General features: G+C 33.6%; 1 pseudogene; it reads left to right on the forward strand.

Moving 5' to 3' along the window:
* The first annotated feature begins 5,400 nt into the window (after positions 1–5,400).
* Positions 5,401–24,209, forward strand: LOC111879464 (uncharacterized; annotated as a pseudogene).
* Positions 24,210–27,306: the final 3,097 nt, after the last annotated feature.

Raw genomic sequence — 27,306 nt, forward strand, 5'->3', positions numbered from 1 at the left:
GCTTTTGTTGAGGGGGAGTCAAATGTTCATACAAAGTCTTGTGATTCATAAGTCATTAACTCCGGATTTGGTGTTTCAAATAGTGAATCGCAAACCAAGTCTTCTGAAATAGTGAAAACAAAGGTATTTTGCTTTATTAGAACTCAACCAGAAGATTTTTCTTATTCTGATGATGTTTTTGAAGGAATTGTTCCTTACAGAAAGCCAATAATTCAAGATGTTCAGATTTACCAAACTCCAAAAGTTTGTGTACCAAAGGCTTGTAATGTTTAGATTCTAAAATGTAATGAACATGTTCAGATTCGAAATCCATATTTGAAGTCTTAAAATCTGAAAAGGAAGAAGAAGAAGAAAAAGAGTAAAATGAAGAAGGTTTGGGTGCCCAAGGTACAAGTTCCTCAAGCTTGTGAAAAAGTTCAAAAAGTTGAAGTCAAGTATGTTCAAAGAAACTTCAATTCTTATTTCTTCAGATAAAGATGTTAGAAGTTGGAGAAAAGAGAAAAGAGTATTTGTTGGTTTAATGAAGTTTTTGGAAATTTCTGTTTTCCAACTAAAATGTGGATATTGTTTTCAGAAGATGATCGCTTGTCGTCAAAGAAGTGGGCGTGCAAAAAGTCTTCGTCAATCTTGAATCATAAATGGGTACCAAAGGTTAGGGACAAAAGCTGACGAAAATTCTAGTAAAAATGGTGAATTGTTGTCGAAGAAATCAATTTTTATTGAAATTTAATGGTTGGAAATGACAAAAAGATGAAAAGATGGGCTGAAAAAAGGACATTTTCTGCAAAAAAAAAAAAAAAGGGGGTGAAATTCTTACATGTTGTAGTGAACAGTGGATGCAAGCTGTCAAATGTACTTTTAACAGGGGCTAGATTTAGAATTTTTGTTTTTACTGGGGTCAGATTCAAAATTATTGACACAAAGAAGTTAGTTTCGTAATTACGGGTGAAATCTGCCATTTCCTTAAAACTTTAAGGGTTACTTTTGGAATTGGTGTATCGTTTACGCCTTGAAAGGGAAGGAAAATTTTGACCGAAAGAAAGGGAGGGAAAGTAAAATATTCATTATACCATGTTTCCGAGTTCGAAGGAAATGAAAAGAAGTGAAATGAAAATTTTAAGTTTTTGTGTTCCCGAGTTAGGAGGAAAATAAAATAAAACTTAAAATTTTTCTTCCCAAATCCGCCCAATTTAGAAGAAAATTTGGAAGGAAGATATGACTCCAACATACTTTCTCTCCCTTCACTTTCCTTCCATTAATGATCTCCGATCTCAAAATATAGCTTTCGGAATTGAGGTAATCGGAGCAACGAAATCGAATTCTATTGTTTATCATCCGAGCATTCTGAACGATTCGGACTCGGAATGAATCGGAATTGGAAGTTCAAAGCCGTTCGGAATCAGAGTTTCAAGCCTCAAAATTGAAATCGGAAATCGCATTCGGAATATTGTAATCGGAATCAGTTGGAGCATCAAAACCGAATTCGATTTCGGAAACGGAAACTAGAAATCAATTTATTTCAGAATCGGAGATTGTCAATCGTAACAACGAAATCGGAAATCGGAGATTCATAATTCATCTTTGGAATTGAATTGCTCATTTCGGAACAGTAATACCAACATAAGAATAAATTATATACATATATTAAATCCCCTCACGTTTAGGAACAGTGAATTTTGAGTCATTCAGACATTTACCACATATCTTTCTTGATTCACGATTTTGCCCTTTAATTTTGAGTCATTCAAAATTTGCCACGTATCTTTCTTGGTTCACAATTCTGCCCTTTAATTTTGAGTCATTTAGAAATTTGCCACGTATCTTTCTTGGTTTACAATTTTGCCCTATTACTTTATGTTTATTGCCAATTTTTGGTCCCTCCAGTGCCACGTTGCAATGATACGTGTTTTCCCTAAATTCTTCCTTATCTTCAACCACCTCCCCATCCAATTACATCTCATCTATTATGTTCCGATTCTCCTACTTTTCTCGACCGAATTTCTTTTGCGACTTTATGTGGGTTATTTTTTTTCTGTCTTCCACTGCTTTCGTCTCTACTCCTTCTTCCCTATATTGTATTTCATGTTTTTTATTGCTTCGTTTTCCGGGTTCCGATTTTGATTGTTCTTTATCAGGATTGAGGCGATGATGTATTTGATTTGTGATTTCGCTGATGGGTTCCGATTTTGATTGTTCTTTATCAAGATTGAGGCATTGATGAATTTCTTCATGAATAAAATTCGGATTCGAAGTCGTATTTTGGCATGGCAACTCAGAAGGCATATCCGATCGGAGTATGCAACTGGTGTTTGCAACCATGTCGGTGTTTCACCCACTTTTTCTCAGCCTCTAACCTCAATTTTGTTTCATGATTTTGAATTTTGAAAGTTCACGTATAAGGCGTGGTTGATAATTGGAAGAAAGATTTTGATCTCTCTATCAAAATCGGCCAATCAAATTTCGTGAATCATGTCATTCAACAACTTTAGGTTTACGTTAAAATACCAAGAAGAACGATTTCAAAGTATTCTTCAACAGTTCACAGTTTCACCTTCCAATTATCAAATGATTGACTCCCGAGACCTTAAAAGATCATCTCCATGTAGGAGGTTTTGTTGTTTGAAATTGTTCCTAAATCGAACAAATTTTATTTTCTCAACCAACACAACAATTTGTGGTAAGTTCCTACGTTTCAGTCAATCTTTTCAACTTTATTGAGATTACCATTAATGATTTAACGTATTCGTAGGTTTCGGTTCATGATTTCGTTATGTTCTTGCTATTCAGTTTGCTGATTATGTTTTCTTATTGTATGTACGTCATGAAGCATCTGAAAATCTCTGAAGACATACAATTGTTAAGTTTGTATTTATGTTAGGTTTCCATCTTTGATTCATTTGCTTTCAAGGCAAGTTAATTCTTTTAATGACCTGACACAACTTTGTTTGAATTCAGGACCAATTACATAGTATACAAATCCTGTAAAGGAAAGAAAATATACCTTGATTAAATATCTTCTTCTATTGTTGAAATTTTTGGAAGGGAAGTTGTTCTTTTGGACCGTAGAGTAATTCCCACCAACTCTCTCCCTTATCTTGCTCATACTGTCCCCTCTGTTAAAAAAAAATATCTTTAAGATCAATCCCACCAACTGTTCGTAAAAACTCCACACACAAACTTCCATTTAAATGGAAAGTCGGACACCCCAACGCCCCCAACACCAGTATATGTATGTATTTTTTTTATCCAACTTTATGAAAACATACACAAAAACATTGAATATATGTTCATAAGTATCCTTTTGTCTATAAGACAACAAATTGCTTGATTCATGGTCAAATGTTGAACCCAAAACTTTCAGAGTACTGACGGGAGAATTATTTGAGGTAATTATCTGTTTATTCTATGTAAACATATAGCTGCTTTTTATTGGTAATTATAAATATGTTATTAAAAGTTTTACATGGATAAAAAAAAGAACATGATCCTAATTATGCAACATATTACCCATTTGGTGTTGATGTACTCTTATCACAAACAAAATGTCATCACATTGCTTGATTTGAGCTCAATGTTCTAGAATCTTCTTCAGGAGAACTTTTTTCTATTATGGTTGTAAATGTAAAAGTACCATTATACCCTGGTAGGGGATCAAAAGAAAATGAGTATTTATGGGGCTACACATTTGTGATAATATTTTGGTCGTATGCTCTACCTTCATGGGTCATCAAAATTCCCGTTTCATTTCTTGATGTTGTTGTTTGGACAATTACCACCTATTATGTTGTGTGGTTTTATCATAATGCCTCAAGGAAATAACATTTGACATCTGCCACTTTTTAGTGATTATTGAATTGGCATTTCAAACTGTCATGAATTTCGGATAATAGCTAAATTTGTTAACAAATAATGTATAGAGTTAAAATGCAATAAATGTCAGACTACTGTTGCTGTTTTTGTATATTATAACATTCTACTTTCATTGTATCTATAAATGTGTATTGAAATTTTTACTCTTTTATATCGTATTACATTATAATTGAATGAAATCAGACAACTAATAATGGGATCACGATCAACTTTACTGACATTTTGAGGTGATGAAGTTGATAATGAAGATGAACATGAGCTTACTTTGAGGATGAAACCCAACTTACTACATTAGCTATAAACAGTAACATCAATCTGCCAACGTTAATTTTAAATGTCAAAATTAGAATGTTATAATTGGGTTTTTGAAATTACAATGTTTTAATAAGAAAAAAACTGACCACGGGCGAAGCTTGGGTTCACCTCCTAGTTATAGATTACTAATTGGAACCTCTAAGGCATTCGGAGTTTGAAAAACAGATTCGCAGTTTCTTGAAATCAGAAACCGATTCAATTTTGACTTTTTTAATTCAAAACGTATGTTCATCATATCAAACGATGATGGGTTAAAATTTCAACTACGGTCCCTATACTTTCAAAATTTAACTATTTCTACCCTAGCTCCAAATTTCTTTATAATTTTTGGGTTTTTTACCATTTTACCCCTTCTTTCCAAAATATTTTCATTTTTTATCCTTTTCTTTGGTCTTATTCTTTTCAAACCCTTATAAATAGTTACTTCTTATTCTATTCTTTTTGTCTAACATTTAAAATTAAACCAAAAAATACATAATAATTTTAATTATTTTCCCGGTTTTAATTTTTGAGAATTACAATTATTCTAAAAGAATTTATTTCATCAAATCTGACGGGTTTTGAAGATCTATTTTGGCAAACTCGCTTCTTATGACAGAGCAGGTTATACGCAGACTTACTCTATGAGATAGCGAAGATTATTGGTGATTCTTCTTAACTTTTCGGATTCTCTCCATCTTATTTGTTGAAGATTCAAGAGGGGTGACGATTATTCAATGGGGAGTTCGTATTTGGAAGATGATATTTTCTCTCACTTTGAAGACCCCATGTACCAATGAGTCTCACAATTTAGGGGGAGAAATGTCAAGAAGATCGAAAATCGTGATCTTCACCAGTTTCAACATCTAAGGGGAGATTGTTGCGTATTTGTGATATTGAAACCGATTTAACATTTTTTGGTTATTTAGTGAAGCCTTTTTAGGGTTTAATAGTTTTGGGAAATATTTTATGTTCCCTATAAATAATCATTAGGTTAGCTTTTGATGCAAGCTTTTTCCTGATTAAGGTTTACTTTGTACGTTCAGATCCACATCAATATACACAAAACCTTTATCAGATTACTTGCATATTATGGTGATTGATTCATGATTGTTCTTGATATTCCGCATTCGTCATCTAAGTATTAATCTTAACAGATACGCTTTTCATGTATCATCTATCAACACCTGAATAAAACAAACCAAAATCATTTAGTTTCATTATTAATTCCTTGTAATGAAGAAGAAGATGCAAAAAGGGGCACTTGCCACAACTGACCTGAAAGCCTTAATCCACGATCATGCTCTTTTCTTCGACAAGCTAGTCGAATTAGTCCCCGCAAAGTTCTACCATCCAATTGAAGAAGATTCAAGACATTGGTTCCAAGGCTTGAGCAAAGGCAAAAAAACCTCTCTCAAATAACAAACACGATATAACATCAAGAAAATCCATCGTGATCGCCTCAACCCCGAGAAATCACAAACCACAACCCTAAACCTCCTCAAAAAGAGCATTAGTAAGAATGAAACAAGTAACAAGGATTTTGATGATGAAGAAGATTGTGGAGAAGAAGAAGAAATCGTAATTAAAGTGAAGCCTATTACAAATTTTGATGGTAAAATAAGTAACAAGTATGTTACCTATGAAGAGCTACGCCAAATATTGCATTCGAAGCTTGAAATGCTTAAAGCTGTTAGATAGACTGTTAGATAAAGGACTTAGTTTTCTTCTTGAAATATTCATGTAAGAAAAAAAAAGGTTAATAGTAAACGTAGTGGTTGAGGCTCGAGTTGGACTCAATTCCTTTAAACAGATTCATCGTCTGTTCCCAGGGTACAACAACCTTAACAGTGTGTATTGTCGGATATATCCACTTGCCAGAAAGAATCGCCGGAAGCAGGTTAACAGAGAAGGAGGAGGAAGAAGAGTATTTACATTTGTGTGTCAAATAAGACAGTGGAAGTCTCCTTTTAGAGTTGAACATGTAAGGACAACAAATCAATTCATGATACAGAATTGATTGAGGCATTAAATGACAATAAATGTCATTTAATACGTAATTAATGCATTAGTTACAAAATTCAAACTAGGGACCAAAATTGACAAGTTTAGCAAAAATGAAGGTTGCACAAGCCCGAGTTTTCGGAGCTGCATTCGTGTATGTAGGTCGCGCCCATGCACAAGGCCGGTGATTTTGGTCAACGACATCCAAGATTTGCACCCCCCCCCCCCCCCCGCGCCGTGTATTGGTAGCTATTGAAGTAAACCATAGACACAAGCTTGTAAGCCTTTCATGCATTCAAGCTTATAAACCTAGTTGAGTTTGGTCTTTCTACAAATATGAGACTAATTCCCACATTCTTCTCTTTTGCTAACTTTATTCTCAAATGTCCGTCTTTGAGTATTGATATCTCATTCACATATACTCCATTTTGTACATATAATATATCGTTTCGAAGTTATCATGGAGGAGAACACAAACTCATTTAGAGTTAATTATATATACTATATATGTATACATTTATATATGTACAAAGTTAGTAAAAATATAAATATTTATACTAAATTTTTCCAACAATCCCCCACATGAATGGAGATCGATCTCTGCACATCAAATTTCAAAACGAAATTTTCAACAGCTGAATCCTGCATAGGATGGGTAGGTATTACCCTTTGAACCCTCCTTTAATAATTACACTTAATCTCCTAACAGTCAGTAAATCTCAATGTCTTTGAACTGGGTTGTCATTTGTGTAGACGACAATATAATTCTCACATGACTCTCCCTGACAAATTCATATCCTCATAGGCGTGTTCGTTTTGGTCATGAACATTATCCTGGTTCTACAAAAGCTTTAGCAATTGTGCCCCCGTAATTGCCTTCGAAGCGACCTCATTTCTTTCTCACATAGGTGATTCCAAGAATCATTAAAAACCATATGTTTAGCCAAAATTTTTTCACCACATATAGGAATGGACTAGGAAGTAATGTTAACTCCCCCCACAGTGACTTGTGTAACGTCCGTAGATCCGGGCTAGTCAATTTAGAGACAATGAGCATCAAAAATGAGTTTTTGATGAAAGATTATTTAGAAGGATTAATCTTAACCAAGTTGTAGACTATGTCATAAGGGTTTCGTACATATAAAGAACATCGAAATCCGAGCTATAACGAAGAAGTTATGGCCCATCGAAGTTTCGCGACAAAACCAGCACGACATTGTGTGATGTAAATAGTGAATTTACGATAGAATACTTTCTAGCCTTAGCAATCTAAACAAAAGTCGTAGTATATGTTAAACCGAGAGCGTGCATAAAAAGAATACCCAAATCTGACTTCGTATGAAGAAGTTATTATTTTTCTAAGATTTCGCATAGTAGTGTACGACCCGAAACTCGAATTTTAGATCGAGCGGTTTTTGGCCAATGCAACCTAAATGAGAATTTAATATCTCATTAATAGGATCTCAACGATAAAAAGACAGACAAAAACGGAGTCTGTATGAAGAAATTATGAATTTTACACGGTCATTTAACAGTATAATCTCCTCCTACTGTTAAATTTAAGATCAGTTGAGAATTAGCCGACGGAGTCAAAATGAGTGTTGTAGATCTTGTCAATACCTATGCGTGGATATAAAGAACGTCAAATACAGAGCTCGTATAAGAAAATTACGGATTTTAGAAGTCGGAAGTCTGTTGTGCAAAAATGGGTAATGTGGCACAATCTTGGCCATTGCTTTCTCCCCAAGACTTGCCACCAGATGGTGACATGTGGCATTTGTGACATCTCCAATTTCACGGCCAGAAAAGACCGATTTGTTTACGTTTTGTTTTATAAATCAGAGTGATCGTTTAAAGAAAACGGTTGTGGAATTTGTTCCCAAAATAAAATATGATAAAATTTATCAAAACGTTTCTCAAAGAGAACGTATTTTCATTAAATAATAAAACCTCGGGATGTCATGTTCCGATATAGACCAAAAGCATAAACAGTATAAAATAGACCGTACAACAGTTATTTATAACTACTGATCTATAATCCAAAACCTCTCGTCAAGTCCACCGACTTATACTCTTGTGTCATTACCTGTAATGCAAAGAAAACTGAGTGGGTCAGGCTTGGGAGCCTGGTGAGCATATAGGGTTTTTAACCCACAATAATACATTTATTATATTCAGTTATCAAACAATCATCCCAAATACCCATCCCCATATCTACTTTATTTTCTCAAGGGTTTACCCTAAGAATCCACTATCCTTCATTCATTCATTCCTAAGGATTTACCTAAGGAATTGGCACGAAATCCATTGTTGTCAAAGTTTATCTATCAGGTACTAAATCCATAGTTATCACGCTCTAACTCCATAGTCACCAAGGTTCACTCAACAATAGGCGCTAACTCCCTAGTCACCAAGGTTTACTCAACAATAGGCGCTAACTCCATAGTCACCAAGGTTTACTTAACAATAAGCGCTAACTCCATAGTCACCAAGGTTTACTTAACAATAGGCGCTAACTCCATAGTCACCAAGGTTTACTTAAAAATAGGCGCTAACTCCATAGTCACCAAGGTTTATCAAACAGGCACGAAGTCGCATCGTCACCAAGGTTTATCAAACAGGCACGAAGTCGCATCGTCACCAAAGCTTTACTTAATAGGCACGAAGTCGCAACGTCACCAACTATTCCCTCTACCCATGTTCTACCCAACATTTTTGTAGATACAAATACAAGCACAATTTAAATCATTTAACACCCGTATAAAAACATCAATTCCAAGTCCATCTCAAATAGACAAATAATATATAACACATATCACGTATTTCATAGCTAATACTTTATATTTATGTGTTAGAAGAAAGTAACTACACACTCACACATATAAACAACAATATATATATATATATATATATATATATATATATATATATATATACACACATAGCACATATTTTATAAAATACTTCATATCTATGTGTAAGATGAAAGTGACTATACACTCACTTGATCAGAAGATGATCGGACAGCACTACAGCTCTAAGAGTAGTATTCTTCAGTGAAACCGGGATATCTTCACACACCGGGTTTCTCGCGGGCAGAGCTTCGGCTCGGAAACTCTTTTCTTCTCGGGATCTTCGGGGCTTCGGGACTCGCTTCGGGTCTCGGGGTTGATATCGGGGCTTCGAGGGGTTAAAATAGGGCTTAGAGGGTGTGTCGGGAGTGCGAGAGAAGGGATGGAGCAACCATAGTCGGCTGACCCTTCAAATCTATTTATAGGGCAAATTTGGCCCTTGCCACGTCGTGGGACCCTTTTTCCACGTCGTGGGCTTGGTCGTCACTGCATACGTCGTTGCAAGTTGCATATGGGGGACTCCCGGAGGTGTCAGGAGACTTGCCACGTCGTGGAACTGCTTGCCACGTCGTGGTCTCTAACAGTTTTGGGGTTTCGCGCCCCGAACTTCAGAAATTCATAACTTTCGCATACGAACTCCGTTTTCGACATTCTTTATATCGCCGCGAAGGTGAGATTATGCTATACAACTATAGTTTAGACTCCATTGGCTAATTTTGACTTTATTTTTAATATATTATAATTATATTACTTATATATTATTTTTAGTAGGCCGGGACAGGAAAACTCCGTTATAAACTCATAACTCCTTCGTCTGACGTCCGTTTTCGTCCGTCTTTCCGTCATCGCACTACTATAGATGAGATCTTCAATTCTCATTTATATCACTAAGGATATATATCTATCAACCTTAAATTCACTATTTACGTCGCGCTGGGTCGCGCTAGGTCGTGTCGGTTCTGTCGCAAAACTTTGACAGGTCATAACTTCTTCGTTATAACTCGGATTTTGGCGTTCTTTATATGCATAGAAACCTTGTGACATATACTAAAACTTGGTTAAGCTTAATCCTTATAAATAATCTTCCATCAAGAAGTCATTTTTGATGCTTATCGTCTATAAATTGACTAGCCCTGATCTACGGGCGTTACAAAGTTCAACCATATTTCACCCTATAAATACAACCCCATCCACCATCATTTCTTCACACCTTACCCATTCTTTCATCTTTGTACACTCTCTCTAAACCTCCCCCCAAGCCCTAAGGAACTCCCCTAGCGCTAGAAGAAAGCCCCGGAGCGCTCGACGGCTCCGAGAAGAATAGCTTTCGGCTCGGAAGTTCTGCCCCTGCAGAGTTCGGCTTCTAGCCAAACCCCCTCGTAGGTAAGATATGCCTACGATATTTTAAATATAGTAATGTTATTATGACCTTATAATAATTATTTGAGCTATTATTATGAGTTATATAAGTGTTGTTATAATATCTTTTAAACCACTCGTGGTACGGGGAATCAAGTTTGAAGGGTCGCTTGGGTTGTTGGATTCAGAAGTGATATATGCCAAAATGATCCTGCCCTCCGGTGTTTCATGTCTGGCCCCTGTCTGTACATAGTGGGTGAAGAGTATTGTTTAACGCTTATATAGTAGTAATAATAGCTAGACTATTAATTAGTCTCGGTGAACGTTAGACTAAACTCTAGTGGTAATAATACTAGGTTTCGTCAAAGGAAATTTGTTTTAATTAAACGAAGTGTTGTCCGAGTACAAAGTCACCACCTTATCAGGTGAGTGCATGGTTACTTTTATCTTACATATAGATATGAAGTATTTTATATAAATTATCTGTTATGTGTGTATACTATCTGAATACTTGTTGTCTATGCTGGATGAAACGTTTTATACATGTTTTAAATGATCTAAATTGTATATGTATTTTATATCTACAAAATGTGTTGGGTAAAACATGGGTAGATTAGAGGTAAGATAATTGATGAGCGATGAAAGATAAGATAAATGACCAGTGATGAAAGATGAGATGAATGATGAGAGATGATATATGAGTGATAAAATATGGTGCGAAGCGATGAGTCAAAACGATGAGCCAAATGATAACCCAAGCGATGGCCCCATCATCTAGCTATTGGGTTTTGAGCATTCTAACACTCCTAAGGTGTACATGCAACCCTATAAACCTTGGATCTATGTTTTACTATGATACATGCAAAATTGATTTTCCAAGGTTCTTAACCTATCTAGCATACATGGGGAACTTTTAAACATAAAAGATAGTAAGAAATACATACCTTTAGTTGCTTGGATTCCTTGAGAACCTTGTGAGCCTAGCACCTCAAGTGTGATGCCTCAAATGTCTCACACAACACCAAATACACTTGGAATAACCTTGAGAGAAATGTAACACTTCTAAAATCGGCTATGATCTCTTGTTCTTACACTAGTGCCAATTTTGGTCTACAACATATTCCTTTTATAGTGTGTCATAAGTAGGGTTACACCATGTAAACCCTAACTTGACATGGCTCTTCATTTCCATGATCCATGGGTTTAAAGACACCATGGAACATCCATGGAGCATCCTATGGGTTTTAGCCTAACTTGATAATCCATGGAGCATTAGCCCCTATACAAGTATGGGTGATTTACACAATCAACCCATATATTTAATCAGTCTTCATTTGATCACTTAATTAATTCCAAATTAATTCCTTATCAATACTAATTAAATAATATTATTAATATATTAGAACTTATAATATATTAATAAACCTTAAGTGTTATTTCTCTTATTTTGGTCTATCCAAATGCATGATGTCATGCAACCCAAATGGACCATGCTAACCGGTTCAAGTACATCCCATAATAGTTATGAACTTAGACACCTAATCCAACAATCTCCCACTTGGATAAGTCTAATAACTATATCTGCAAGAATAGATTCAAGAACCGATCAACAATCGTAGCTCTTTCAAGGTCTCGCGGAACTAAGATGATGATGATACGCCATTTAGGATAAGTGATCATATAATCCTCTATTCTAGATTCCAGCCAGACAAATACATGGACAATGTCTTACTTAATGTCCAACAGTTTGTTTCTCGATTTCCGATTTGTTTGACATAAAACTTATTTAAACACATCAACTTAGTTCTGACCGGGCTCGGTACATGGGTCAACACAAAAATCATCGAGGGGCCCATATATCACTTCTAATCCAAGAAGGAATAGATAAACTTCGACTCATATGCTTATTCTATTACTTTTTGAATCATACACAAAGGCACGTTTTATAACATCAAGTTACCAATGCGTTTACGTACAATCAATGTATAACCAACTCATAGGCAACAAGTCATATCTCTAGGTTTGAAGACTTATATGATATTACCAACTCACAATCACTCGAGATAAATTCCATGAAGTGATATCAGTGAGCGTGGGTTAAATCCAATACTCAAAACTTATGAGCACTCATGAGTGTTGTAGCACCACTTTGTCCAACATCTTAGACCTCTACAAGCCAACCCATGACAGTCTTGATTCATATCTACTTCCAACATATGACCGACTGTGGATGGTTTGAATAACTTAGTCATTCAGAAAGTGCGACTTAGTTATTCTGGAAGTCAAAACATGCAAAGTGAAACACAAGAATAATCGAATCTAATATGGTCTCAAAACTTATGAATTTAAATAAAACATTTTTTATTTATCACCATATTGATTACCCATCATTCATTGTATACTGTTTCAAACTATCAACTTTACTTGAATTAAAACAATAGTTGTCCCAGGCTCCAAGCATGTACACTATGGTTTTTTCTAAATACTAGTCATGTCATACACCAAGTATGCACACTATGTTTTTTTTTTCAAACATTAGTTATGCCATACACCAAGTATGCACACTAAGTTTGTCTATGATCTTTATTTTGTGAAATATATCGATTGAACATAATTCCAATGATACTCATTTCACAATCCCAAATCCTTACCGCAAATGCAAGAATTCCAAATTCCTGCCATTTACCTAAATTTGTTAGATTCTAAACTTACATGCATTGGTCCTCTTGTAATGATTATGCACAAAGTCACAAAGACTTGTCAACAAACATTACAGAGTATTCCAACAGAGACCAACTCTATGGAAACAAAGTCTCATATTCAAAGTTCATTGCTCTGAACATTCTTCTTGCATTAAGTTTCCTAATCTTACACAGATTTAATTAATAACTTCCACCTATGGGAACATTTCCAAATTCCCCCTTTGACTATTACTCCTGAACAAGAGTTGCCTCTTTTCAGAATATGTCAATATGGTCCTTCCAAAATTAACATTATACTTCCAACTGTCCCTGAGCAACCAATCTTTGGTAAACCTTAGATTGTCCTCAACAATTGCTTAATCAAATTAGTCATATCTAGTTCTAGTACTTTTTCCCTTTTAATGCTCTAGGCATTTGGAAAAAAAATTCCCTCTTAATGCTCTGGGCATTTGGAAAAATTTAGAACAGATGAATATTATAGCTCATGCAATCCATCCTATTTCCGAAGCATATGGGACACGATTCATAAAGACATGATACTAGACCAGTCTCTTGCTGTAATATTTCTTTTTCTATTTGCCAAGTTCTCATAATTCAGATTATGAAAAGGGGTGCCGTAATTATAATCGAATTTTAGAACGCAAATAATGGACCCATATATTGAATTTCCTTATGCTGAGTCATTCCAACATAAAATTCATATATATATATATATATATATATATATATATATATATATATATATATCCTTGACTAAATATGATTAAAACCTCAATCTAAGCTTTTAGAATTGATGTGAAGTATAATTTCCTCTACCTTAATTATAGTAAAACAACTTTTTCCCAATTGAAACCTTTTGTTTTCTATAATTAACATTGCTAACTTGCAACATTTATTATAATTATCATGCTTCCACTTGCATGATGATTATTAGCATGAAGCTTATGCTCCCACTAGCTTTGACATGTACTCAGAAATCTGTTGGACTTCTAGAAATCAATATTTTATTAACCTTCTTACCAAAGTTCATATTTCTGATACGAGATGCTTTGATAAAACTTTATCAAAATCATACACCTTTCCTTAGACAACACATATGTGTGTCTAAACAATTTCAGAACTATGAAAAGGGATGTCGTAATCATAGTCTCAAGTGTTTAGACCTTTGCCATTTCTCACAAGTCCATGTTAGTGTGTCGGTTAACCACACACGCTCCACTAACGACTTTGAGAATGCAAATATCACAATTTCTGTCTAGTTAAAATCTACTTAGTGAAAGCGTTTCCTCGCCATAATTCTCATGGATCGGAGAGAAACCTTATGACACTTAGATTTTCTGGTGTATGTGTTCCTATCCATGTGAATTTGTCAAAACCATAATCACAAGGCAAGGTTAGTGACAAATCCAAACTCTTATGGATTGAACTTGTGCAATCTTAACTTCTTGCCACCTAGCAGATCGAGGGTTTGCCATTGCTTCCAAGTTGTTATGCAACCAATTGAGAACTCTTAGAACTCATATGCAAAGCCAACTTTAACTGGAATGGGCACAAAAATGTCACAGGTTATACACCTCAAGTCGTGTGCTAGTGATAACCTGTAGGTTTTTCTTCTTGATTAGATTTGGAAGCTTTTCCACGATCTTTAAGACTCCCACTGTCCTCTTGACATATAAGACTCACTTACCAAATATTCAAGAGATAGTGCGGATTCTTTATCAAGACAAACACTTCACACAATTAGCCTTAGTTGGTCTTTGTTTTATCCAAACCATCACAACTTACCAATTTCAAATGTACAAGAGTAGGACACTTTTACTCTTACATTTAAGATATATCACTCAACTTATAGTCTTGGAGTATGACTCTAAGACTTGTTTTGGAAAGAAGTATGACTCATCTTCTTGATTCAACCATTTCAGCAATTCTTGACTCTTCTTCTTAGTCATAGGAATGCACTAAGATGTCCTTAAAGGACCAATTGTGATATGATTTCTTAATCATTAAGATGATCACAAAACATGATACTAAAGTACTCTCCCATCTTTTTAGATTTGAGAAACTTTTATCTTTTTGCCTAATTTGCTTCTTCTCATTCGTTCTGCCATACATCGAAACTTTTCCAATGTTTCAGAATTATACTTAAGCTTGTAAGTATAACCATATTTACTAAACCTTAGTAGATCAAGACGAATAATCTTATCAATCTTTTGTGGTGGACTTGACCAGTACACAAGAATTTGTACTCGATCCCTTAGTCCTTCACTTGACTCACATATACATGTGAACAAGGAATTAGTCTTAATTTTCCAAAGTTGGAAGTTCTCATTCATCATACTATACAACTTGCATGATTCCAAGTTTCGGTCCAATTAAAACCTTGGGTGATGAGAATATTTCCTTATTTGATAAATTTAGACACTACCACAAATGAAAGAATCAAATTCACATTTCCATTATCGCTAGAACCATATAAACACCAATTTTCCGTAAAAACCATCGCAACGAGATACAAACTAAAATAAAATCAAATTTTTATTTATTTATAAAATGAGGAAAAACTTTTTTTTTTCCTTACAATGCAGCTTTAAATGAAAACTATGCTATCACATATTTCCTAGCAATCTATCATGACTCTCTAAGTAGTAGCTCAAGAATCCGATCTTCGAACCATACGATTGAGATCCATCTTCGTGATCAGATTCAACATACACGTTCTTTAAGTTCCCTTCCCTTTGCTTGATCCTGCCAAACACCAAAATGTAGTCGAGTCACAATTTATATTAAGAATCATCAGTAAGGAACTTAACAAAGTTAGATAGCAGACTTACCTGAAGCAGAGTCAAATCCTTTTGATTTTTCCTTCTCTCTTAGATCTTTCAGGTAGTTAGGGCAGTTTCGTGACCAGTGCCTCTTCTCTTGACAATGAAAACATACAGACTCTTTGGGAATGGTACACGGGACTATCATAGACTTAGCTTTTCCCTTTACCTTTTGGTCAACCGGGTTGACTAAGGCCGATCCTTTTCCATTGGGAAGAAAAAGCTTTTATGGACTTCCAATGTTACCATTGTCAATGTCCATGGAAGTTTGAGAAATAAACCTTCCACCCATATTTTCTTGACCATTGCGCCACATTATTTATGACTCAGCAACAACAAACAAATAAGATAGATCTATTAGGGTCATGTCGTGATCTGTCACATAGTAGTTCTTAATGAACTCACTATAAGACTAGGGAAGTGACTAAAGAACCCAATAAATAGCCAACTTCCTTGGAACAGTGACACCCAACATTCTCAACCTGTCAAAGTGTGACTTCATTCCTAAGACATGAGTGCACACAGGTCTTCCATCTTTATGTTTATTGCTAGTAGGACTTGAATGACCTTGAATTTCTCAAGTCTTCGAGCTTGTGGGTCAAGGAGAATAAATGGAGGAGGTGGAGGTAAAGAAGTATGATTTCCATGAGATTTGGGAAGATCACAGTTGTCTAAACCAAACATCTACAATGGGAGATATTCAAATTAGTTGATTTTAAGTCCTTAATATAACACCCAATATGAAATATTAAGGCTAGGACCCAACACAATATTTTATAACTTGGAAGAGGGATGTCGTAATCCAAGATATAAAATATTTGAAGGTAGGTGAATGACGATTCACCAATTTCCACCATGAAAAACGAAATAAATTATTAGGTTTTAATTGGATTTGAAACTCCTATATCTTTTGAGATTCATTGAACGTTCAATGACATGTTTCAATCTCGAGTGTGCCCTTCAAGTTTTGTGACTGGGATGCCGAGGATCACAAAACAAGGTGTGAAGTAACCATGCAAATTACTTGGTACCCTTAATGTTTACCCCTCAATCGATGTGCCGATTAACCACACGCGCTCCATCGATACTATGATAAACATTAAGTTACCCTTTGCCTACCTTTTTAAGTCCAGCTAGTGTGCCGGTGAACCACACGCGCTCCACTAACCGACTTAAGTAGAGTGCAAAGCGTAATTTCATGGGTTAACACCTTATTCACATTTTCCTAAAGTAACTAAGATCGGGAATTATAAAAACATTTAGTTACTTTATATTCATCATTTGATCACTAGTGTAAATGAATGTAAGTTTTGTTTATGCTTATGTTTCTGTATTAACGATGACATCCCAAATGTTTTAAAATGGATAAAAATACATTTCTTCATAAATGCTTTGACAACGTATTTATCATATTTTTCTGGGAACAAATTCCGCAACATTTTTATTAAAAGAGGTACTCTGATTTTTATAAAGCATAAACAAAATCAGTTTTTTCTGACCGTGAAAATGGGGATGTCATAGTTGGTATCAGAGCATTAGTTTAAGCGAACTAGGAATAAGGATTTATTTCTAGACTTAAACTTAGAATGCTAAGCGATGATTGTGAGGAGTGTGTCTAGTAAATTTAGGTAGTACACTTGAATAGACACAAGCACTAGCTTAATTAGGGAAGATGCCTAAAATGCTTTTATGTGTTAAATGATTTGTGATGTTTTATGTTATCGTTTGATTGGATCTATGGTCTGTTGCCGACCAGATCAAGAAACTTTATGTGTTCAGATTTCTAAACGTTTAATTAAGGTATTAGAACTGACATGTAACTTTTCAGAGTAATAGGGAGATTTACACGTTGATCGTAAATAAAATCTTTCATATCTTAATTCTCGTCATTTAGCACCAAACGTATGATTTGGTGTATAGATCAAGATGGCAAGAACCCGAAGTGGAAACACGAATGGAAATAGAAATCAACCGCCTCAACCACCAGTGATTGAGCAAATACCTGTTGTAGTAGCCACTCCTGAGCCAATCACAATGGCTGGAGTACAAGCCATGATTCGGGCTATGCTGGCTGAGCAAAGAGAAGAGATGAGGCAGATATTGCACGAAAATAGGGACGAACCTACAGTGCCCATTGTGTAACCTGAGTTGATCGTTGAATAATTGGAGGAAGGAAATTATAGTCGCACTGTGAGTCAAGTTGGAACCCAAGGGGCAAGGAGGAATGACCCGGAGAAGGGAAATGACAAGGATGGGTGGATGTATAAGAATTTTTTAGGTGCAAACCACCGAGTCTCTCTGGAAGCCCAAAACCAGTGGAGATCATGGACTGGATCTCCGAGATGGAGATGGTATTTGAGAGCTGCAACTATAGCGATAAGCAAAAGACCGTCTTTGCAGTCAGACAACTAAAGATCAGAGTGTTAAGTTGGTGGAAGTTACTGGCAGACACAATACCATGATGAGATGTATGGATGATATTTGAAAATACAATTTTATCTATTTTAAAAATTAAATTTTTGGGACCATATTTTAGGATGTTACACATCTTCAAAAATTACATCATAACTAATTTTCAAATGATTCGAGGTTACATTTTCTAGGAATTTATTTTTTCCATTTTCAATCAGCATATCTAACTTCCTATACGTAATCATAACCATTTCCTCATAAGCCTACATAATAAATGAATATATATATATATATATATATATATATATATATATATATATATATATATATATAATCACATGTGATTTAAAAGTATATTTTTTAAATCACACATGATATATAATAAATTACTAAATCATATGTGATATATATATATATATATATATATATATATATATATATATATATACATGTATATTTGCAGTTGCTTTATCTATACATGATCAAATATGATGTAGTTAAGGTTGAAAGAACATGTCCGGTGATCTGCCATTGGACTTCAGAGAAGATAAATACGAGAGAAACTTTTGAAAAGGATGAGGTTGGCGATTTTGGAATAGGGGATTTTAACGATGAGTTTGTCGAGGAAGAATTGAATGAGGAGGTAAATTTAATAGCAACAATTATATAAAAACTTATCATTATTTAATATTTACTAACATCTTAAATGTTTAATTCATATATGCCTTGTTGGTGGAAACAATCTTCATCTTTATATCTTGAAGTCGAATCATCTTCTTGTCTCCAAATTGGTGTGTCCATTCTTCGTAACATTTATCTTCTTTTGTTATGAATGGAAGTTTTCAAAACTGTTTTCTTCCCAAAGGAAATCCAAGAATTTCTTTCAGCGATTCTTTGGTGACATAAATCACTCCTGTTTGAAGAACTATCTTTTTGTCTCTGAGTTAAAATACTTAAGAACAAAGCTTCTTAATGTCCACGGATGATGGAACCTCTGTCATCTTCATTTTTAATATCCCCCCAAAACCCATCTGTCTCACACAATTTTTTTGTACTTCATTGAAGCCTTGTATAACTGATAACAAAGCTCCAAGTGTACACCTATCATCAAATATATCAATTAATGAATTTAATTCATATGTTATAATAAGAATTAATGAAGTTATTATACATGTTTGATAATTTAATCACATGTGTGTTAACTGAAAAAGACATGAAATATGTTTTGAATAATCACAAGTGATTGGTTTTTGAATCATAGGTGATTTGATAAATTTTTGTATAATCACTTGTGATTAATTTTTTTGTATATAAAAGATATTAATCACATGGTGATTGATTTTTGAATCATATATGATTTAATAAAATTATTTAAGAATCAAAAGTGATTGATTTTTAGATCATATATGATTTAATAGATTATCTTTTTTGTATAATTAGATATGATTAATTTTTTCGTATAAAAAAAATATTAATCACATGTGATTTATTAAAGTTATTATTATATCACATATGATTTAATAAAATTATTTTTTTGCATAAAGTTGTTAATCAAAAAGTTATACTTGTTTCTAGTTGTATAAAAATGTTTCTTTACTGTCTTCTTATTTATTCTCTTTATCTCTTTTGTTTCAAAATTTGAATCTTCTTCATTTTCATCAACAAGTTGATCTTTTGTTTTTGAAGCTATGACTTTTCTCTTGCTTGACTCGATTTTTTTTCCAGGTAGTACGACAACTGTTATGAAAATAATAATAATATATTAAGACATTTATAATTGACCAACAAGTTTTAATAATGAAGTAATGATTAATAATTATGTAATTTTAAATACATATTATAATCATATGTGATTAAACTATACCTTTGTCGTATTTTAACTTAGACCTTCATTCTGTTGTGTCTTCTTCATTTGCTCTTTTTCCTTTTCCTTTAGAGAGACAAATTATAAAAAAAGAATAAATTATTATGAATATAGATTTAATCACATGTGATTGAACATATTGTTATTAATACATGTAAATCACATGTGATTGAACATATTGTTATTAATATATGTAAATCAAATGTTATTAATAATTTTAATCACATGTGATTAAATATCTTTTGTGTACATATAGTGTTCATAACAGATAATAATCAAATTTGATTGAACTTGTTTTGTTACATAAGAGGTACTAATCACATGTGATTAATAACAAAGTGTTTTTTTTCTTTTTATAATCATTTATGATTGAAATATTCATTTTACAAGTATCTTTGTTGTTGATTTTTCGTGTTGTTTTTCTTTCGGTAGTTTTTTTTTTTTTTTTTTTTTTTTTTTTTTTTTTTGTAGGCTTTTCCTTGTTTTATTCTAAAAAAATATAGATATAATTAGAAAATCATATTTGATTATACACATAAAATATATGAATCACAACTGATTATTGAATGATTTGAGAGTTACCATTTTGATTTGGTCGTCTGGCTGTTGCTTTTGTAAATTTTTAAGTACTAGTCTCTTCATTGGTTTCTGAGATGTAAAAATAAATGTATTATAAGAATAACATATATAATTATTCCAAGTCATGACCAATAAATAATAAATTATATTTATAGATTGTGATCCCATGTGATTCAATCTTTGTTATATGTATAAATGCATTATAAGTTCAAACTCATCAGCAAATCATATATGATTGAACACAATCATTTCCATGTAAGATTGTTCATAATAGATTGTAATCACATGCGATTTAATATGTTTTTGATATATATGTAAGATGATAATCATATGTGATTAAACCATAATATGCTTTTTTATGACAATAATAACATGTGATTAATGAATAAAACTTGCTTTTCTAATCATATTTGATTTTAATCATATATTATTAAAACTATTATGAGTATAAAAGGTGTAAATGACATATAAATTCAATCAAATGAATTCAAGATTGAGCACAATCATTATAAATAAAAATTCGTTGATCATAATTGAATGTAAATCACATATGATTTATATCATATGTTACTAATACATATATTATCAAAAAATCATATATGAGTAAACATCAAAAAATCATATGTGATTAAAGATCATCAAATATGTTAATATAACACAATATTAATTATATGTGATTTAGAACATAATATTACTTGTATCTTTTTTATCACATTTTTTTTCTTTTGTATGTTTTTTCATATGTTTTTGGTTTTTCTACATGTATAAAGCAAGATTATTATCGTCGTAATCGATAGATAAACAAAATAAACAATCATTAATAAAAAACAGAGCATAACAATAAAAAAACCCCTAGATAATAGACAAAATCCATTATTATTCAACTTTATTAGGTCAATAGTTAGTAGATAATCACAAATGATCAATAGATATCGTCATAATCAATAGATAACACTCGTAAATGAGAAATAGAGTATAAAATTCAAAAAACCTACATAAAATACTCGATAACATTTAAAATCAAGTGTTATCAACTAAAATCTTTAAGTAATTGTTTATATTTTAAAAACAGATAACAATATCTCCAATACTAGTGTAAAGTTCATTTTCCGATTGTTGTAAGTTCAAAACAAAATCAAGGAATGTGTCGATGTTTACCTTCATATGAAGCATTTGTTCTTGGGAAATCAATCGTTGACGACATTTTTGATTTTATCAAGCTTTTGTTGTTCAATTTTGATGATTATCGACGAAGATTTAGGGTTCTCTCGAGGGGATTCTTTCCAAAAAAGTAGAAAGAGAAGTTATGGGGAACGAAATGAGGGGGAACAAGTAGTTATGTGACGAAAGATTCAGTTTCGTTTTGCATTTACAATATTGCCCCCAAGTTTTTAAATTTTTATTTGCTTTGCATCTAGTTTTTGAATTAATTACAAAATTACCACATTGTCAAATTAAAAGGTTATTTTTGTTCTCAAATGTTCTCGCGGTAACAAATGTTCTCGATTTAACGCTCCCATATATATATATATATATATATATATATATATATATATATATATATATATATATATATATATATATATATATATATGAGGATTTGGTTCGGGTATCCACGAATATCTAAATATCAAAACCAAAACTGACCCATAAATACCCGGTTTTTTCGGTTTCGTTTTTTTTGGTTTTGGTTTCGGTTTTTATGGTTTTAGATTGGTCGGATCGGCTCGGTTTTGCGGTTTTTTGCACATCCCTAGTCCGTAGGGTTGCTGATAACCCATAGTTGTTTACATGGCACAGATCGATGCATCACATCAATGAGGGACTTATGCACATGATAACTTTTTATGATATTCTGATAACTGTTTTAAGATTTTGTAGTTGTGAATAGGGGTGTTAACGGGGCGGTTCGGTTCGGATAGTAATAAAATCGTGAACCGTCACCACGGGGCGGGTACCTCATATGCACTAACCGAAACCGAACTGCATTGGCAAAAAACCCGAACCGAACCGAACCGTATAAAGGCGGGTAACCACGGTTCGGTTCACAGGTACCCGCTAAATATAAAAAATCAAATACAATAAAAATTACACACTCCATTCCAACGATTTCTTTCTAAAACATAGTAAGTCCAAGAGTTATAAAAACATAATGAAGTGCGAATAACATACATTATAATTGGTATAATAAATATAAAAATAAAAATACAAGAAAACAGAATGTAGAAATATAAAATTAGAATCGCCAATCATGAGTTTTGTTTAAATATGGCTAACACTTAAATGGAAATAAATAATATTATATATATATATATATATATATATATATATATATATATATATATATATATATATAAAGCGGTTCGGTTCGGTTATCCGCGGGTACCTAAGCATCCAAACAAAAACCGACCCGTTGATATCCGGTTTTTCCGGTTTCGGCTTTTTTCGGTTGCGGCTTTTTTCGGTTTCGGTTTTTTCGGTTTTGGATCGGCCGGTTCGGCTCGGTTTTGCGGTTTTTTTGCACACCCCTAGTTGTGAATTGAATAAACACTTAAATTTTAAATTGAAAATTTTAGGGGTTGAAATTTGGGGCGTTACAGGCGAAGGGAAAAGAGCAATGATCATGAATGAAATGAGGGAAAGGGGTGATTTTACAGAGAATAAATGAAAGAGGGAAGATCATGATAATGGTGGTAGTGATAGCGGTAGTGGTAGTGGTGATGGTGGTGATGATAAGGATAAGGATAAGTTTGAGGGTGATTTTGAATTTGAGAAAGTGAAATTAGAAAATGAAGATGGGAGCAAGAAGAATGTTAAGAAGGGTTCAAAAGTAAAGGAGTTGAAGAAAGAAACGAATTAATATGTTGTGGTGGCTACAAAGCATTCATGGAAGGCTGAAACTGAAAAGACTATGGGGGTGAAGGTTCATGATGATCCAAAGCTTTTGAATAAGAGTTTACAGAAGGATAAGAAGAGGCATGAGAAGATTTCAGGGAAATGGAAGGATAGAGTTGAAACACAGAAAAAGTTGAGGGGGGAGAAACAGTCAAAGACGATAAGGAATATTAAGAGAGGGACAGCCAGAAGAAAGCTAGGAAGCTTTCCAAGAGGGAGAAGAAATTAATGAGGTATGGATTTAATGGCCGAAAAGAAGGATATATTGGTGAAAAGGGTACCAAAGTTTATCCATTTTTTGAATGCTTTATGTTGCTTATTATGATTACGTGTTATGTTTTTTACATGTACTTTCTGTTAGCCTTGAATTTTAACAAAATTTTATCTCATTCCGCAAGGTGTTGATCAATGCAAGGACATCTTCTTTGATGAAACCGATAAACTCCTTCATTCCATCAATCGTATCGCTTATATCATCGACAAACTGAACGAAGATATCCTTCCACTCAAGGATCTCACCGACGTTAATCTCTATCAGTGTAAGCTTGTTTTTTAATATTGCCAAGGCATCTACTAATTATTCTCTCTTCTTGGTCTTTCATATGTTCTCCTCTACGAGAGGGGGATGTTGGCTACTTCACTTGCTCCTTCCATGGTTATAGTCTATTACTTGTTCAAACGTGACTCTGATACCATGTGTTACATCACAACTCAATCACCATATGACACTTAGCTTATCTTCGACTAAGTCAGACTTACTACACTTCCTTGGATGTACTAATGACTTGGAAAGCAAGATACTAAAGCTTTATAGTTACTACAAACTAAAGAGTATTTATATTAAAAAAATCGAGAGATTACAAAGCAAGTTCCGATGGTTTGGAGAAAATGAGCTTCTTCCTTATTTATAGTCTCCTTACACCTCCTCTCAGGAAGTTTCCAGAGATTAATACATACATGTCACATTCAAGATTACTCTACATCTTTCTACCCAGCTACATGTATTTTCAAGACTTTATGAAAAGTAGTAGATCATTTTCCGATGTCCTAGAGAAGTTTAGGATGTTTTGTGGTCTGCCAAGTCATTCTTGTAGGTTATAGCGTTTCCTCTAGTGCTCCAGAAAATTCTAGAATCTCGATCGTGACATTAGGTTATGGATTTGAAATCGATTTTTGGAGCAATTAGTATAATCTAAAACAAATTAAAATTCTAGTGTAGTATTAAGTCAAATTCTTCAACGTAAAACTTTAAAGGTAATCATTTTCCACCTCTTTGTTATTTACGCTTCATTGTTTTCCAAATACGAATTCTATGATGAAACTCATGATTCTATCAAGTTTAGTTTTGAATTATAAGTTTATAACACTAATTTAAATGACGAAAGTTTATCTATATGATAAAAAAAAATGTATTCATGAAGCTTTAAGGGTGGCTTGAAAACCTAACTTCATGAATTCACTAATGGATCTAATAGAATTCAATTTATATGTATTATTTAAGTTTATTGTTGTATTTTAGATGCAATCTTAGTGGTTTGAAACCCAAACTAACTTATAGTAGTTAAAGTGGGGCAAAGTGTATATGGCATACGCATATTATGTATGAAAAATAGTTTAAAACACATGACTTGGTTTTGAAAGATATGACACTAAAAATGTACATATTTTATACATTTGAGTTATTGTTGTATTTTAGATGTAAGTTTATTGCTGCGTTTTATATGTATTGATTAAGTTTTATTGTTGTGTTTTAGAAGTAATTTCATTGGTCCAAAACCCCAACCAACATATTTTGTATGGAAAACTGTACATATTTTATACATTTGGGCTATTTCGCTGTATTTATGGCTATGTTTGCCATAAGCACTTTAGTCATGGAAGTGCCTTTTGTATGACATTAAATGTATTAATAATATGAATGATATCAATACAATATATTTCTTTGTAGTCTAGGTTTGAATGTTATTATTTGTATGTCATGTTTTCTCCATGATAGAAAGATAATAATGATATATCATATATCTAAGTTTTTCCAAGTTTGATATGATGGATTTTGAATAATAGTGTCCTAATATGTGCATGTTTGAAAACTATTACAAAAGTGTCAACATAATCAGGTAATAATTGTCAATTTACAGTGCAAAAAACTAAAAGTTTTTCTATCCTAATAAAACCATTACCCAAAGTGTTCATATAGTAAGAATATGAGTAAATTACACGAATGGTCCTTATGGTTTAAGGTAATTTACGCGTTTGATCCCTAAGTTTTTTTTAACTCGGAAGATCCTACTATTTGTTTTTGTTACGCGCTTGGTTCCTGTCTTACTTAAAAAATCTATTTTGTCATTGATTTTTTTAATTTATTTAAATAAACACACCCCAATCGTACCCCCCTCACTTTACCTTACTTACCCAACCATTTTTTTTCCTATTTAAATAATAGTCTTTTTAGGTAAGGTAGAGACCAAATACGTAACAAAAACAAACAGTAAGGACCAAACGCGTAACAAAAACAAACAGTATAGACCTTCCGAGTTAAAAAAATAGAGTAAATTACTAAAATCGTCCCTATGGTTTGGTCAAAATTGCATGTTTGGTCCCTAACTTTTTTTTACACTCGAATCGTCCCTGTGGTTTAGTTTTGTTGCGTTTTTCGTCCATATGGTTTGGTCAATATTGCACGTTTGGTCCCTGATTTTATGTATGTAAGGGACGGAAAACGCATCAAAATCACACCACAAGGATGATCCGAGTACAAAAAAGAATTTAGGGACCAAACATGCAATTTTGACCAAACCATAGGGACGATTTTAGTAAGACAAAACCGCATAAATGGTCCCTGTGGTTTGCTCAAAATTGCCACTTTGGTCCAAAAAAGTTTTGACTAGCACCACAGGTCCAAAGTTTTCATTTTGTTGCGAGTTTGGTCCAATTTGATTTAAAAATATTTAAAATGACGGATTTACCCTTGTTATTTTCTTTTTCTATTTTTTTATTTTTTTAAATGTTTTTTCTTATTAAAAGAAAAATAAAAAAGAATCTCTTTCTCTATCTTTCTCTCTTTCTTTCTCTCTCTCTCTCTCTCTCTCTCTCGTTTTTCTTTCACGCGTCGAGAAACCCAAAACAGAGACCGGAGGCTGCTGCCTCCGATCAAGCTATCCAGCCTCTCCCTCGTGTGTCGAATGGCGAACCCAAACACCCTCTGATCAGGTCGATCTCCGCTGAAACAGTCCCGATCACAAGCAACTATGTTTCTTTATTCACCGGAGAAGAAAGGTAGTCGAGCATCTTCCGCTTTGCCTCCTGTATCGATTCGCAAACAGCTCCCTCGTCATTTCCTGCTTCATGCATCTAAGGTTCGAATTACCCTCTCTTTGCGGTGTGATTTTACTAGATATTGAAGCTTGCCCCGACAATTTTGATTTAGGTGTGATTAGGGCTCGAAAACCCTCAATTGGAGCAACAGTGATAGCATACCTGCAACTCGAAATTCAGATGACATGAGTAACGTACCTCTCCTCCTAAACCTAATATTGTCAGCAACTTCAACCTCTCATTGTCATTCTTCCGTAGTAGCAGCAGAAGCATAACAGAGGTGGTCGATGGTGGTGACCAAGAGCAGCTCTACAGTGGCAGGAGGCTGCCCGACAGTT

The sequence above is a fragment of the Lactuca sativa genome, chromosome 9 (assembly GCF_002870075.4).
Source record: "Lactuca sativa cultivar Salinas chromosome 9, Lsat_Salinas_v11, whole genome shotgun sequence".
NCBI lineage: Eukaryota > Viridiplantae > Streptophyta > Magnoliopsida > Asterales > Asteraceae > Lactuca > Lactuca sativa.